Below are 15,198 nucleotides of genomic sequence, written 5' to 3' on the forward strand. Positions count from 1 at the left end.
GTTGTACTAGCCCACTCTGTGTGGTCCATCCCACAGTTACTAGCTTATTTTGCTTTACTCTTTAAAAATGTTATTATCATAAATTGATACCATGTGCCACTCCTGGTGCTCTGCAGAAAAGTAAAGTTTATTCCAAAGACTTCCACAAAGTGTTTTGACCTGCACATTAACAAGCAATATGCTTGGTGCCTGACATTCTTCATCAGCTGCATTCTCTGCCCATCACCACACAGCTGTACTGTTACAGCCAGTATAAATGCCTTGGATTCTCCACACCCTGTGGTGTCTGGAGTGGTTTCTTTCATGACATGATAATTGTTAAACATTGATGGGCTGATTGTGATCTTAAACTGTTCTCTCCACACACAGCAGTGAGGGACAGACTACAGAGTGCCCTTTCAGACATTAGCAATCAAGGATTAATCTCTTCTCCTCTAGCATCATTAAGAAATGCCTCATAATATAACATGAGATTTTCAATCAGGTGGGTAGAGTGCATTGCCTCAAATGAATCCCACACAGCAGATGCAAAGCCCCACCCAAAAGATTTTCTAGAAACCCAGCATTGTCTGGTATCTTATAAGAGGTTCAACACCCTCAGACATCAGAACCATTAAAGAACAAAACCTGTGTGGTAAAAGTATGGTTGACAACGTTCAGTCTTTAAAGGTAAGAAGAATTAGAAGGTGGTAAGGACATTAACAAGAGACAGCTCAAGATGAGTTACACTTACTGTTGACAGGAAAAAAAGATAGGTGGAGGAAAATGAAATGATATCCTGACTGCAAGATTTCAAAAGATGTAGGAGAAATAAACAGTGACTCCTGGGAGGAGGGGGCACAGGAGTGGGAGGAGAATAGGGGCACAGAAGTCAGCATCATGTTGGATTGAGTATGCAGAAACCAGAAGATCTAGAAATTAGCGGTTCCCAGGCAGATCCCATATTAACAGTGAGCTGGAATGACCCAGGATGGGAGGATGGGTGGCCTTGACCTCACTGTGGCTGCCCAGGTCAACACTAGTACATGCTTAGGCAGACAAGAACTAAAAACAGCACTGATTGGATATTCTCATGTGCTGTAGATGAGATAAGACTCTCAATATAATCTATAAAGGAAAAACAAACAACGAGGCTAGATTGTACCATTATTCTATTAGTGGACTGGGATACAATTCTATATAAGATAACATCATTAAAGGCATTACATAAGAAACATGTTAATGGATGAGAAGAAACCTTCTGGAATTTGCAGCTGGAGCCACACCCACCCCTGGTCCATCCTGCCTCTCTTAGCAAATCTGCACCTTTGTACGCCTTGGAGTCTTGGGAATCAATTCAAAAACAAGATGAAACAAAGTTCCTGTGAGGCCTTGTCTCCCTTGGGTGCAGAGCATTTGGAAGGACATGGAGCCATCTGCCAGCTCCCCATCTTTATTTAGACTTTAACAGCTGACATACATCACTTTTATAAGGGAGGAAAGTTTACATAAAAAAGGATAATGCTCTGCCAGGCTCCTTGCCTTACCTAATCAAGATTGCCCATTTGCCCCCAAAACAACTTAGAACCTGAAGAATCTGGAACCCAAGAATGAAGTACCTCTGGAATGGGGCCTCTGGCCTCACTTCCTTCCTAATCTGCCAGGGACTCCCTGCATCAGCACCACAGACATTCTGACTTACTTAAAAGGAAGAGCTGATATGAAACAAGACTCAAATTTGGTGAAAAATGCACTCAAAATGGAGAGCTGGGTGAAAGGAACCTGTCCAACGAAAGAGAAGGCATTTTTATGAGTCATGACTATAATTATCCATCAGCAGTATCCTTTGTTTTTAAGTTGGGTGCTTTGATCTTTAGAGACAAGGTTTTATTACATAGCCATGTTGGCCTCAAACTCATGACCCCACTGCTTGAGAGTTTCAAGCATTGGTCGAGGTGACACATGTACCACCATACCAGACTCCAGCAGCATTTTCTTAAAAGTAAAACTCATAACACTGTACCCTAAACAAAAGAAAAAGAAATAGTGTGTAAGGGGGGGTCAAATAGGAATTTTAAAACTAATAAACGAAAAGTTGGTTCAATACAACAGTTTGATTAAGCAGTCTTTGCAGGGAAAAGCAGAAAGAGTAGGCCACAGGAAATCAGCTCTGAGTTCAACACCTCCTGGGGGAACCTCTGTGGACCACCAGCTAGCAGGTTGCCTCTGTTCACTGCAGGGATGGGGAACCCTAGGAGTCTCAAGCCAGGAGCACAAGGAGTGGAGCCATTTTATTTTGTGAAACCTAGAAAATTTTGGTATGATCAAGAGCGGCAGCTGTGTTTTCCTAGCAGCATGTTCCCAGCCCCTTGGCTTCTGAAACAAAATGCAAATCAGAGTCGGACTCTTGGGATCCTGAGAAGGGAATTTGACTCCTACAGAGTTTGCTGTGTGTACAGCAGCCTCAACCTAACCCCAACTACTTTCTCAGAAAGTAAAACCCTCTGATCATCACAAAAATTACCAGACAAATGCTAATTTATAAAAACAGTTAATGGAAAAGAGCTTGAAAAACAACAAATGGGTTAATTTTTTCTTTACCCACTGGTAATGTTTTGTAGTTTTATATATATATATTTAATTTCATTAGATTTATTTTAATATGGATAAGTGTTTTGTCTGCATAAATGTCTGTGTACCACATGCAGGTCTGGTGCCCCCAGAGGTCAGAAGAGGGCATTGGATGCCCTGAAACTAGAATTGCAGATGGCTGTGAGCCACCATGTGAATGGCTGGCTGAGAACTGAGTCCAGGTTTCGGCAAGAGCAGTAAATGCTCTTAACTGCTGCATCATCTCTCCAGTCCTTGGTTTTGTCTTTTAAATTCCACTTTCCTGTACCACTCCACCCATACTCCTGGTAAGTCACTCCTCACTTATGCACCTATAAGTTACCCAATAAACTCACTGGCTCATCAGATACTGTACTTTTTTGGCTGCTGCTGTACCCATCTGGGGAGTGCAGAAAGGCATTTGGAGAAGTCACATGACAAAGCATCACACAGTTTGTTTCAGTGAGATAATGAATAGGGCTCCTCTGAAGTTTAAAAGGGGTCTTCATGGTGTCTTCTACCTGGTTATAGATGCTGTTGGGCAAGGGGCAAGGGGCAGGGAGCAGGGGGTAGGGAACGGGGCAGAGCCAGGGGGCAGGGGGCAGGGAACAGGGGGCAGGGCCAGGGGGCAGGGGGCAGAGGCCAGGGCAGCATTTGTGATCCAACACACAGCTTTCTTCAAGCTCTCTGCTCCTGACACACCAAGCAGGCACACCACCAGTGACAGCTATCTTAAGTGATATAGGCCTCCTGTTAGCTATTTGGACAGTTTCCCAAAAGAAGTCAAGTAAGTGAGGAGCTGGGCATGAAAGGTTAGCAAGATACTGAAAAACAGAAGGCCCAGGAGAAGAGCATGCAGACAATGTTAGGAGAGCCAATGGTAAACTACACAGTGGCTACCCCCAAACCTCAGAAGCCTTCTCCTTCTCTCTCCACTTCCATAGCTCATTCAACAACAGCTTGAGGTGGGAAAGCCCATTAGAACAAAGGGAGAAAAATGGCTAATTTAAGGGGCCAGAACCAGAGGCTCTGGGTGACAGGGCTGCCACCTGTCCCTGGGGTGAGAAAGTTGGCTCTCAAAGCTTTGGCAAAGCTGTGCTAGCTCAGAGCTCTTCCTAACCAGCTTGAGCGATGCCTGCTGTGAAGGTGTTATTCACCCAGAGCCATGCTTCGGGCTCAAAGCAGCTTCTGGGCTAGATCAGCTGGGAATGGGGGTGGGGAGTGAGGGTGGAGCCTGTAGGGAGGTTCTATTTAACTCATGCTTTGTGTTTTCAACAATTGTTCTGATCATTTGACAAGTAAAAAACGAAAACAAAACACAAAAAAACAAACAGCCCTAATAACTGTGCTGGGATGTTCTGCAAGAGCTAGAAGCAAAGTGACATGAAGATCAAGCTTCCTGTTCACTGGATACTTCATTTACTCTTAATTGAATCACTCAAAAAATACACACTTGTAATCCCTAAAATTTCAGTCAAAGAGACAGCTGGGGTGCTACTGGGGCTCATGAGTGGGACAGCTCCACAGCAAAGCAAGGGGACATGTAATTGACCCAAAGGCCCAGGCCAATGGTGGGCTCACCAGTGGCTGGCTCTTGGCCCAACTCAGAGTGGTGTGGAAGTCTGAACCTGTGCATCCCATGAGGCCCATGGGACTGAATGCTCTCCCCAGTCCATGGCATTACTGGGAGGTGAGAGAGTAATAAGAAGATAGGTAAACAGATCACCATATACTCTTGCCACCATCCTGGGCTGCCATGAGCCCAGCCATAGCAGCAGGCAATTTGGCCATGGCCAAAGATCTCTCAAACTCTGATTCAGAATAAGTCTCTCAGGTGTTTCATTACAGGGCCAGAAGATGAGTAGCACACGGGGAGGAGAGTGAGTTTCAGGAGACCCTGCCAGGTAAATCTTAGAAGAAGCAGATGTAGAGTGGCCAGGCTAGCTGGCCCATCCCTTCAAACCCATACTGTTTCCATTAAAAAATGCTCAGGCACAGTGAGCAACAGAAGGTTCTTGGATACTAAGAAAGCCTTGGCAGTGCCATGGTAGAGTTCCTATCTCTGAGTGCCATCAGGGTTGCAGAGTCTTGGTTAGCCCTTGTGGCAAATTTTGTTCATGGGTGGTGGCATCTCTGTACCCTAGGATTGTTCTGTGACTAGCTGACTCCTTTTCTGATTTCTTTCTAGTTTTTGTTTTATCCTTCTCATTTATAAGCAGTAGCCATAAAACCTGTTTGTTTAGCAAATCTGTTGGTGATGACCTGGCATATCAAACTTCCTGTGCACTGATGGGGTGACATGTGGCAACTCTTCTCCTTCCTTGTTTCTGGGGTACTGTGCACCAGCCTATACTTTCACAGCCCTGTCTGGACCTTGTCTGTTCTATGACTCCTGCATCCCCTTCATTCCCAGTCCATGACACAGAGCCCAAGAATCTCAGGAGCATGCAAGGAGGGAAGCAGAGGCAGCAGCCTTGCATGCAAAGACACTGCTGCATGTCTGCTACACGTGTAGGAATGCAGTGGTGTCAGAGCTAAAGGTTTCCAAGGCTGCACAGCAGGGCATCCATGGTCCCTCATTCTCCTTGTGCTTCCTGGAGCCCTCTTGGTGACACCAACTGGACAGTGACCAGTGACCACAGGAGAGCAAAGTCTTGGGTACAACAGCACCTATGCTCAGACCCTCCCACAGGACGCTGCATCCATGAATCTTCTTTTCTCATGTTTCTGTCATTCCTACATGGTATAAGATACAGATGTGGTCATCTACAAAATCACTGTTCTACTGTCTTGTCAAATCCACCCACATGGCTACTGCAGCTCAGTTTGGGCCTCTAGAGGGACAGCTATCTTTTACAAGAAAAGTATTACTGGAATGAATGTTTATATTCTTCAGTAGCACCCCTAAAAATCAAACCATGTCTGTTTATAAATAAGAGAGAAAGTGGGCCAGAGACACAGCTCAGTGTGCTTGTTCTACATGCACAAAACCCTGAATTTGATACCAAGTGCTGCAAGAAAATGGAAGTAAAAAAAAATCTCCTTTTCTGAGTTTTTGTGTGAGGGGGTACATGTGCGTGTGTGTGTGTGTGTGTGTGTGTGTGTGTGTGTGTGTGTGTGTATGCATGTGTGACTGTGTGTGTGTATGCATGTGTGACTGTGTGTGTGTATGCATGTGTGACTGTGTGTGTGCACACATGAAGGCTAACCTTAGTGTCTTCCTCAGACTGTCCATCTTTCTTGAGACAGTATAGCTCACTGGCCTGGAGCTTGCAAAGTAGGCTAGGCTGGCTGACAAGGAAGCCCCAAGGATCTACCCATCTCCACTGCCCCACTACTGAGATGACACCTACACACCTAGTTTTTCCATGTGGGCTGCAGGGATTGAACTCAGGTCCTAAATCTTGCAAGGCAAGCACCTCACTGACTGAACTGCCTCCTAAGCCCCACCTTTGAAAGTCTTCAATCTAACACTGACATCTGCACACACAGATGTTTATTTATTCATTTTTGTATTCCATACTGATCCTAGGTCCTTTCATGAAAGTGGAAAAACAAAACAAAACCCAAGAGTCACAGCATCCTGCAGCATATGAGAAGTGTGTACTCTCCAGAGTCCTCTAGGCACTACTGTTCTCAGGCAAATTCAAAGCATGGAGCCACTAACTCATGAAACTGGAATGAGGAGAAGCAAAGGGGTGTGTTCAACATTTTAAAAACCACTTAAATATCTGCTATATGCTGAACTAATTAATTTCTTTAAATAAAAATGGATGTGCATCACTTTGCTCCTCAGATAACTTAGTAGGCTCTCTTCCTAGCAACCTGGTGCTCAGCAGGTGCAGAAAAGCCACAAACACCTGCAGAGTCATTAGGAGAAAAGGAAAGGATACTATAAAAATAGACTCACAGACGCCAGAGTTTATAATTAATGGCAATTTCTACCTCGCTTCTGAATGCCATCTTTTAGTTAAAATATAACTATTTAAGGCTCCAAAAGTTTTACAGCACACAGAGGTTTACCTTGAGGATGCTAAAAGTCTGCTCACTAAGAGTATTTCCTCACCTAAACTCAGATATAAGATCTGCTCACAGCCATAAGGAAGTGTACCAGGCTGTGCCTAGAGGCAGAAAGGGTGGACTCTGGTGCAGGAAGATGGAAAAGTGCAACCAAGAGAAGCAACAAACCAGATTTATACACAATGATGTATACATGATAAACATGATACTGAGTGGAGAATGAGTCACTCAGAGCCCTACATCCTGGTCATACATATCCAATCTTCCCTGCCTCCACAGAACTTAAATAAATGCATGGAAGATGGAGAGAAAGGTTGTGCACTATGTGCACTAATGTGGGTGCCCATACAGGGAGAGGACCACAGAAGTGGAAATGAATGAAACAGGCAAAAATGCCTGTGCCACAGATCAAGGAGCAGAGCCAGCTGGGCCAGCATATTTAAGGAGGTGGTGGTCTAAGGGAGAGGCATATACAGCATTCTTATGAATGAATAGAAGGGTCAAGGCTTTCTAGTATTTGTTACTTGTAAGTCTTGCTTAGAGCCATTTATAACATACCATGATGAGGCACACAACAGAACATCACCATTTTGTAAGGTTGGCATGTGTTGGCACCATCATTATCTCAATTTGTGGATGTCATTTAATGGGAACCAGGGTAAGCCAGCAATAGTGAAACTAACTCTAATGAGGAGTGTGGCTTTGACTGCACTGAAATAATTCAGAGAGAAAGGAGCCAGGTAGATGGCTTAGTAGGGAAAGTAATTGCTGTGCGGACATGAGGATCCAAGTTCAGGTCCCCCAATACCCCATGGTCCTGCATATCTGTGACTCCAATGCTCAAGGTGCAGGACAGATCCCGTGGCTTGATGACCAGCCAGTCTATCTAAAACAGTGAGAAAACCTGCCCCAAAGACCAAGATGAAGAATGAAAGAGAAAGAGTTCCTGATGTTGACTTCTGGCATCCACATGCACACACACACACAGGTGGATGCACCCACAGGTACACATGCACACATGTTTCACCCCATATAGATTGCATTACTATTGTTGCTGGCAGAGCCAGCAGAGTTCTGGAATGCAAAATCAACACAAAAATACAGTCTTCAGCCAAGGAATTAAAATTGAAAATTATCATGTACTCATCTATGAGAGAGACTGGTGAGTTTAGCAAAAATATTACAGAAAAGACTATAAAGCCAAAGAAATGGCTGGGTGGGTAAAGGTGCTTGCCATGTTGCCATGCAAGCCTGACCACTTGAGCAGAGGCCCAGACCTCATGGTGGAAGGAAAGAATTGACTCCTGAAAGTTGTCCTCTGAAGTCCACAAGCACACTCACCTTCCTTCTCTCGCACATGCATATATACACAACCATAACAAACTAAAATCTTTAAGGTACTGCTGTGTGGCTAAAGAGCCCTACGGGAAGAGGCACACGAATTTCTTGGATTAGAAGATTTGGTATTGTTAAAATGCCAATCATCTTCTCCAAATGGAACTGCTGAATCAATGCATTCTTAAAAAATTTGGGGATAAAAGTGGGCCTATTGGAGTTGGGGATTTAGCTCAGTGGTAGAGCGCTTGCCTAGCAAGGGCAAGGCCCTGGGTTCAATCCTCAGCTCTGGCAAAAAAAAAAAAAAAAGTAGGCCTATTAATTCTAAAATTCACATGAAAATGCAGAGAATGTGGACTAGAAGAACAATTGGAGAGAACAGCAAAGTGTGGGAGGTTACACCCTTTGATAGGAAGACCCAAAGCCACATTAATTACAATGTAAGAAAAAGATGAAACAGTGGATATGTTAGACAGTCTTAAAATTGGGGCTGGAGAGACTGCTTATAGGATACAGTACTGTCTGCTCTCCCTGAGGACCCAGGTTCGATTCATAGTACCACACTGCAGCTTACAACTGTCATAATTTTAGTTCCAGGGCATCCCTCTTCTGGTCTCCATAGAGACATGTATACACACAATATACAGACCTACATGCAGAAAAAACACACATACACATTAAAAAAAAAAAAAAACTAAAAGAGAGAAAAAAGAAAGTTCTAACACTGAGTCACACATATTCAGTTAGGGAAAAGATAACAAGGAGTACAAAGGTCTTTTCAACAAATGACAGAGAAATAACCAGATAAAACCCAATCCAACCCTATCCCAGCTGCAAGCCAAAGTTAACAGGAAATGGCTCATAATAGAATTACTACAGCTGTGGGGGCTACTAGAAGAAAGTCTTTGGGAGTGAGGGGTAATCAGACATTTCTAAAGCAAGATGTAATAAAACAATAACCACACACAGAGACTGACAAATTAAGGTTTACTAACAACTAAAACTTGTCATCAAAACATAGCATCAAGTCTGTGAGAAGCCCGGCCACAGACTGGGGACACACCTGCAATGTCTACTTTGGCACTGGTCACACTAACAGAACAAACAAGAACTCTAAAACCTCAATTATGGAAAGAACAGTCTAAGATGGCAATAATTTTTTAAGACAGTGTCCACAACATATAAAATGCTAGTGAGAATATGGAAAAACATGCAACTCTGTTTGTCATCAAGCCAATGTAAACTAACACCACAAAGAGAATCACCACACACCCACAAGAGAGGCTGAAACCAAAACAGTCTGGAGCACACAGCACTCTTGATTGTTGGTGGAAAGATGCTGAAGCCACCATGGGAAGCAGCCTGGTAAGTTCTCACAGAGCTGAGGGTGTATGTACCATGAATGTATGTACCATTGTATGGCAATTCCACTGTGGAGATGTAGACACGTGGACAGCACAGAGGATGTGTTCTCTGCAGCCTCATCTACAGTGCCATGAACACCTGAGAGTTCCATATGGGATGAATGAATAAAAAATTATGGTGTGTTCATACAACACCATGGACTATTTAGAATAAAAACAAACTACACACATTGATGGATTTCCAAAGCCTTGTGGTGAATTAAAAAAAAAAATCAGATATATAAAACTGTATGTGTTGTTATTCCACTGAGAAGAATTGTAGAGTGATCATTCTCGACAGCATTTTAAAAAAACAAGACAAAACAAAAAAACCAAAACAGATTACCCAACAGTAACAATCTGTGCTGAGACTGTCTAGGGACATGGGAGAATCCCTGGAGTGATGGAATGTTCTGAGTGTGTCTGTGGCCATGGCTGCTTATGATTGTCAAGACCCATCAAACCAAACATTTGAAGTGGATCCTCTTTATCCTATGTGAGTTATTACCCCATAAAACTAGAGAAGATCTCAGAAAAACAGAATGACACAGTGAAACCCAACTGGTCTCATTTTAACTGCAGTCGTGGTAACTGTCAGATTGAGATGTACACCAACCAAACCGCTGGGATAACTAGGTTCAGAAGCAGAGGAACTAGGGCTTTCCCATCAACATGATGCCATAAAACTCAAAGGAGAAACAGTGTAGTTCCCTACATCATCACAGTGATGGCATTCTGCATCCCAGTTCTCATCTGTGCTCACAGAGACATAAGACAAGCACTCTAAGTCACACCTCAGGCTTTGATTGTGAATCCTTTCCATTAATAAGCTGATTTTCTTATAGTAGAGTTCACTATTTTCCTGTTCTGGCCATAATATGCACTAATTTTTACAGTTGCAGACACTGTGTATTATTTTAAAGTGAAGCTGCGGGGTGTGCTGGTGGTGGGTAGTTCTCAACGATTCAAACAGTGATCAGTATATTCCACAAGTCTACTCTGTAACTCCACTATTGCTCTGGTCACCATCGTGTCCCAGGGTGAGATCCAGTGCTGGCCATGGGCCCATCTTTGACTCAGACACTGGCCTGCTGTACAGTGAGCTCTGAAGGATAGCAGGTGCACTGAGGTGGCAGAGGCTGCATGGAGCACCTGAGCAGCACCTGGCTTACTTGCACATAGGCTGATGGAGGAGGAAGAAGATTCTAGAGTTCTGGGAGCTTGTACAGCTAAAAGCAGCTGGCAATATCTACGCCACAGCATGAACTGTGTGCTGACAAGAAATTTCCTCTGCCAAATTAATTAGTCCGTTATTTCCAATTCATTTCCCACAAAGTTTCAGAACATGGGCACAATGGAGACTAAGTCTCGCCCAGCACTTGCTGCAGTCCATCAGCAGTCCCGCAGTGCCAACAACATCCTGGTTTTCTGGACTCACCTATTCAGGGCTCTCAGCAGCCTGAGCTTTCTCACAGCTCTTCCAAATTCTCCCAATTCCTCCCACAAAACAGGCTTAAGATCCACACAGTCTCAGGTTTGGTCACAGAAATGAGGACCTGAAACCTGTTTTCTGTATTAGTTACTTTTCTGTTGGGGTAGACTGTTTAAGTGAGGAAATGTTTATTTTGGTTCATGCATTCAGAGGCTTAGCCATCATGGTGGGACAGCTCAGTCCACATCACAGCAAGCTCAGATGCAGAGAGGGAAACAATCAGCAGCCAGAGGACACACCTAGGAATCCCCGACCCAGTGATCTACTTCCTCCAGCATGGCACCACTTACTAAAGTTTCTACAGGCTTCTCCAATTCCCACCACTTGCTGTGGAGTAAGCATTCAAAACAGGAGCCTATGGGTAACATTTCATATTTAATGCACAACAGAGTAAGTACTGTTAATCCTCATCCACTGACTACAGTATCCAAAAATTCTTACAGGCATTCACATGTTGGTTGATGTGTTACTCTCTGTATGTGCACATATACTTAATCATAACGCAGGCTCTTTCCTAGATCAGGCTAGAAAGTTCCATGCAACCAAGAACCTGACGGCTAACAGGTGCACTCTAGAAATCGTCTTCTGCATAGGTGGGCAACAAGCCAGTGAGGGCAACAAATGTGGTTGATTCTCATCCTAAGTGGTGTATCAACTGTAACTACGTATTTCAAACTAAATCATAGTTGATAACAGCTTTATTTATGATGACCAAAACTAGAAACCACCAAAAGAAAACCCTTCTGATATGTGAAGGGATAAAGAAAGTGTGTTACACCTTTGCAATGAAATATTGCCTCAGCGAGAAGGAATGAGTTACTAAACCACGGGAAACCACAGAAAGTCAAAGAAGAATGCTGATATACAAAAGGAGCGAAGTCTAAATGGCTCCAGGATTCTAGTTACACAATACTTCAGGGACAGTAACAAGTGAGTGATGTGAAGGTACTCTGAGAGGAAGGAAGGGCAGTGTCACTGGTGAACCCAGAAGGCTGGAGAAGCTTCTGGTGCTACCGTAATGGTGAAATCTGACATTCTGAATTTGTCAAAATCTAGGAAAAAACATGGCATAAAGTGAACTCCATTGTGAAGTGGACCTTAGCTGGAGTCCGTCAGTATTGAAGCAGGCACCCGCTATCTACATAAGAGGCAACAACAGGGCAACTGTGTGAGTGGAGAGCACACGGTGACTCTACTTTTCTGTGCATTTTTGCAAAAATAAGTTTGCTCTAAAAACGCAAGTTAATTAACTTAAGTTATTCTTTGAGTCAAAATTGAAGAATTTTAAGGTTACATCTCTAAACAGACATACTCTAATTATACAATAATTTTCATTAAGTGTTTTTAGAAGGAGACACTAATGATTTCTCTTACATAACACCACTGGGATGACCTGCAAGTATTAAAAAAAAAAATGCTTTTCCCCAGTTGGAAACCTATTTACAGAAACCACCTCAGGTTTAACTAACAGTAAAAGTGCATCCAATTAAAAAGGATATTAGGATATTAGTGAATTGAACTTAGGACCTCTGAAAGATCAGCCAATGTTCTTAACCACTGAGCAATCTCTCCAGATCCAATATCTTATATTTTGAGGCAAGGATAAAGTTTTAAAAAATTAAAAGTTCTATGTGTAGGAAACAGAATATTGTTTCCAAATCAATTTTTTTACATTTGATCTGAAACCTCATCATAGCCTTCACCACAGGGATGGGTGGCTCATGGCCTTTGTGTATATGAGGACATAGTCTACTCTGCAATCAAGTTCCTTGACATTTCCATGCTGATAAAACCCATAAAAGCTTGCAGTTGGTGACACTGTTCTGGCGATAAGAATGTGCCTACAGCAGATGAAGAGAGAACTACAATGTCCATTACTGTGTTGAAACTCTGGTCCTGAGGAGGCTCCTATACCTGCCCTGTGCTGCCTTCCCCTGGTCTATGCGGTTATCCACTGTCTCTACTTCCTTTCCACAACCTAGAGGTTTAAGGTCCCTACTTGTTTCATCCACGATCTTGCTTAGCATCCTTCTAGCTCCCCATTCTTGAGGAAGTCATTGTTGTGCACCTGAGTAACAATGAGTGGGGCTTTACTCTGAACCAATGCATTCTTTCTATCCCTATACCATGTGTCACTCTCTAAATAGCATGCAGACAAAGTATAGAATTGATTCATAGAGCAACCAACCCAGAATCTTCAAAAATGAACACAGTCATTTGCTCAAGAAGACTGCAGATGGCAAGTCAGTATCCAAAGGCAGGTCAATTCAATAACACACTCAGGAGAAAGCTGAAGTAACCGACAACACCAAGTCCTGGTCAGGACTTGGGTTCAACCGAGTCGCATGTTGCTAGTGGGAACACAGAATGCATGCCCGGATGAAAAGCCAGTGGAGGTTTAACGTCAAGTGTTCCCTTATATCTGACTTGACAATTTCACTCTCACGTAATTACATAAGTGGAATGAAAACTTAAACGCTCACAGAAAGTAGCTTGATTCAAAGTCACAAAGACTAAACAGCATTGAAGCATCCCTCTCCTTTAGAATGTATAAACACATGAGGAACCATCCACCATCCACCAACAAAAGACACATAGTAAAGTGTAGAAATGAATGTGCATTTTGATAAGTGAATTAAGAACCATATCTCCCCAGTAGGGTTTTGAAAGTACAGAGACTGGTCTGTCTTACGGTTCTGTGTTCTTTACCCATCCTAGAAAGACAGTTGCCAGCTAATATTAGCCATCTAAGCACATACAAACCAGGGCATCTAAGGAAGGTGGAAGAACCTGCCTGATGCACCAACTATTACAAAGATAACTGTGGCCAACGGAGGCCACTGGTCTGCAAACAAGGGAATCTCAGCACCAGCCTAAATCAACAGGAGAGAAGAGTCCCAAATACCAACCCCACCTCACTTCCACCCAGCAGACTCCTTGGACCACTTTTTTCCTTTCATTTTATTGAACTCTACTTCTCCTCTGTTTTCTCTTTCCCTTACCACTCCTTTCTCTCATTCACACACTATTTACTTGATGTATTTACCTAAGTGACTTCTAACTTCAGAGCACACTCCACACTTCTGTTGCAATTTTCTGCTCTGTGCTGGTTGGCGGTGTGCTTACAGGATTTAAGAGACTTTAAGTATATCTATACCTTGTTCAGGTGGGTGCTGCTGCTGCTACTTTAGTTTGTTTTGTACTCTGAGTTGTACCAGCAAGTGAACCCTCAAGAGTAAGATGATTCCCAAATAAAATGGGAAGAGATATTCAATCAGATGTAAAAAACACATGCAGGAACAAAAGGAACATGAAAATCATGGCACATGACTCCTTCAGAATACAGTAACTCCTCAATCATAAATCATAAGTTAGCCACACTGAAATGGGTAATATGCCAGATGATGGATTCAAAACTGCTTGTAAAAATGGTCAATGATTTCCTGGAAGAGGAAAGCAAGTAAAGGAAGGAATAAGGAAACTAATTCAGGACCTGGAGAAGAATATCACATGGATGAAAAAGTGGTGGCAGATAAGGTAGATGTAATGTGATGAAGAAGCCAGTGTCATGGGAAAGAAACTCATCAAGAAAAATCAAATTTTGATAAGAAAGAAAAATATTGGACATTTAAAGCTCAATGAACAAATAATACAGTAGAACGCATGAGTACAACCTGACCATGAACAAACAATATAGTAGACAGTGTCAGCAACAATCTGACCATGAACAAACAATATGGTAGAGAGCATCAGCAACAACCTGACTATGAACAAACAATATGGTAGAGAGCATCAGCAACAACCTGACTATGAACAAACAATATGGTAGACAGTGTCAGCACAACCTGACCATGAACAAATGATATGGTAGAGAGTGTCTGTAACACAAATCTTAAAAGTTCTTATTAATAGCCGGGCAGTGGTGGTGCACACCTGTAATCCCAGCACTCGGGAGGCAGAGGCAGGTGGATCTCTGTGAGTCTACAAAGCGAGTTCCAGGACAGCCTCCAAAGCTACAGAGAAACCCTGTCTCGAAAAACCACACACACAAAAAAAGTTCTTATTAATAAAAACGACCCTGGAGTCAGGTATTGGGGTGAACGCTGAAAGATCAGAGAAGCAGAACAAGCCACAGCCACCTCATCTTGCCAGTTCCTCAGCTGATCCTGTTTCCTCAGACTGGAAGCCTCTGAGTCCTCATCCAGAATGAATCTCAGCTGAACTGTTGCTCAAAAGCCTAAAAGCTTAACCAGCCTAGTTCCTGGTCTTCATGCCTTATATACCTTTCTGCTTCCTGCCATCACTTCCTGGGATTAAAGGCTCTTGTTACCATGCCTGGCTATTTCCAGTGTGGCCTTG

The 15,198-nt window shown here is 43.1% G+C and overlaps 1 protein-coding gene across 1 annotated transcript in view; it reads right to left on the reverse strand.

Moving 5' to 3' along the window:
* The window catches only part of Ano10 (anoctamin 10), a 144,697-nt gene that overhangs the window by 30,300 nt on the left and 99,199 nt on the right, over nt 1-15,198 (reverse strand). The gene's annotated exons all lie outside the window — the stretch shown is intronic.

This window comes from Onychomys torridus, chromosome 7 (genome assembly GCF_903995425.1).
Source record: "Onychomys torridus chromosome 7, mOncTor1.1, whole genome shotgun sequence".
Lineage (NCBI taxonomy): Eukaryota > Metazoa > Chordata > Mammalia > Rodentia > Cricetidae > Onychomys > Onychomys torridus.